The sequence below is a fragment of the Danio aesculapii genome, chromosome 2 (assembly GCF_903798145.1).
Source record: "Danio aesculapii chromosome 2, fDanAes4.1, whole genome shotgun sequence".
In the NCBI taxonomy this organism is placed as follows: Eukaryota; Metazoa; Chordata; class Actinopteri; order Cypriniformes; family Danionidae; genus Danio; species Danio aesculapii.
Window position 1 is genome coordinate 18,660,631 of NC_079436.1, and position 2,218 is coordinate 18,662,848.

A 2,218-nucleotide genomic window follows, 5' to 3' on the forward strand; every position below is an offset into this window, starting at 1 on the left:
CAGACAATTCAGCTTACCCAATTCACCTGTACCGCATGTCTTTGGACCGGATCACCCGGGGGAAACCCACGCCAACACGGGGAGAACATGCAAACTCCACACAGAAATGCCAACTGACCCAACCGAGACTCGAATCAGTGACCTTCTTGCTGTGAGGCGACATCGCTACCCACTGCACCACCATGCAGATGAATCATCCATATTAATGTAATACAAATCTGTAAATACTCAAATTAAAACTATGGTAATTGTTAATTGAGGTTAACCACTGAACTGTTTTGCAGTGGAAATAGGTCTTGTGCTTTTCCTATCTTAAACCAAATGTCAGGCAACAATCACTTGCAATGGCAAACACACCTTGTTTTCAGGCGGTTTCTTTGTTCCATCACTATAGCAATGAGCTAAACACGAGCAACTATATCATTAAGATGCAAGTTTTGTCTTGTCTTAATTAATTGCATGACAAAAGGCATGATGGTACTTTCCATTTTGAGAATAAATCAGGTTGAAAGCTACATGTCTATAATGACACAGCATCTTTCATCTTCAGACATGATCAGGTGATGATTAAATTATAGCATTGTATGATAGGGCCCTGAGCTCAGACAAACAAGGAAGAGCTCGAATGAAAAGAGAAAGAGAAATCTGTCTGAGATGAATACCTTCTGGCATTAAGTTATTGTTGTTTCCTGAGACCAGTTGACAGCAATGTCTCCTGGGATGTGTCTTAGGAAACATGCTGAAGGCTGAACTCCATATGTAGGATGTCCCGCAGAAAAAAGTCATAAAATCAGGGCTTCAACCTCCAGATATTTTTAGCACATGTTAAACAGTCGACGATGATCACAATCACTAATCTACAATAGTAAATTCAATACACACTCACCGGCCACTTTATTAGGTACACCTTGCTAGTAGCGGGTTGGACCCACTTTTGCTTTCAGAACGGTTTTAATCCTTAATGGCATAGATTCAACAAGTTGCTGGAAATATTCCTCAGAGAAGCAGATTTGTTGGCTGCACATCCATGATGCAAATCTCCCGTTCCACCACATTTCCAAGGTGCTCTATTGGATTGAGATCTGGTGACTGTGGAGGCCATTTGAATACAGTGAACTCATTGTCATGTTCAAGAAACCAGTTTGAGATGATTCGTGCTTTATGACATGGCACGTTATCCTGCTGAAAGCAGCCATCAGGAGATGGGTACACTGTGGTCATAAAGGGATGGACATGGTCAGCAACAACACTCAGGTGGTTTTTCCAATCTTCTATTTGACAATTTTGGTGAGCCTGTGCGAATTGTAGGCTCGGATTCCTGTTCTTAGCTGACAGGAGAAGTACTGGGGGTGGTCTTCTGCTGCTGTAGCCCAACTGCATCCATCAATGTTGGACGTGTTGTGCATTTAGAGATGCTCTTCTGCATACCTCGGTTGTAACAAGTGGTTAATTGAGTTACTGTTGCCTTTCTATCAGCTGGAACCAGTCTGGCCATTCTGGCATCAACAAGGCATTTGCGCTCACAGAACTGCTGCTCACTGGATATTTTCTCTTTTTCTGGCCATTCTTTGTAAACCCTAGAGATGGTTGTGTGTGAAAGTCCCAGTAGATCAGCAGTTTCTGAAATACTCAGACCAGCCCATCTGGCACCAACAACCATGCCACATTCAAAATCACTTAAATCACCTTTCTTCCCCATTCTGATGCTTTGGTTTGAGCTGCAGCAGATCATCTTGACCATGTCTATATGCCTAAATGCATGGAGTTGCTGCCATGTGATTAGCTGATTAGAAATTTGCGTCATCATTCTATATTTATCATTAGTCATAATATATTTAGTAATATACATAAAAGTATTTAAAAGTAAGCAAAATACAAAAGTAACACAAAATAAATCACATTTGTTTTGTAGGTTTCTATTTTAATTTTTATTTTAGAGCAAAAATACATGAAATTGTACTACTGCGAAGGCTTAGAATTTGAATATTAATAAGGTCATTCGACGTCGCTTGGTAACCTCATTACATCAAGCCTAAACTAATTAGTATTCATAAGCCACATTTACATCTCAGCCATTTCACTCGCGCCACAATTCAGCGTCCGCCTTGTAGCCAATCAGGAAGATAGACTGGCCTGCGTCATGGAGCCTCTTTAATATTCAAGGCTCGAGCCTTCGCCATAGTAGAATTCGCAAATTCGTCTCCGTCTGCAGACCTTC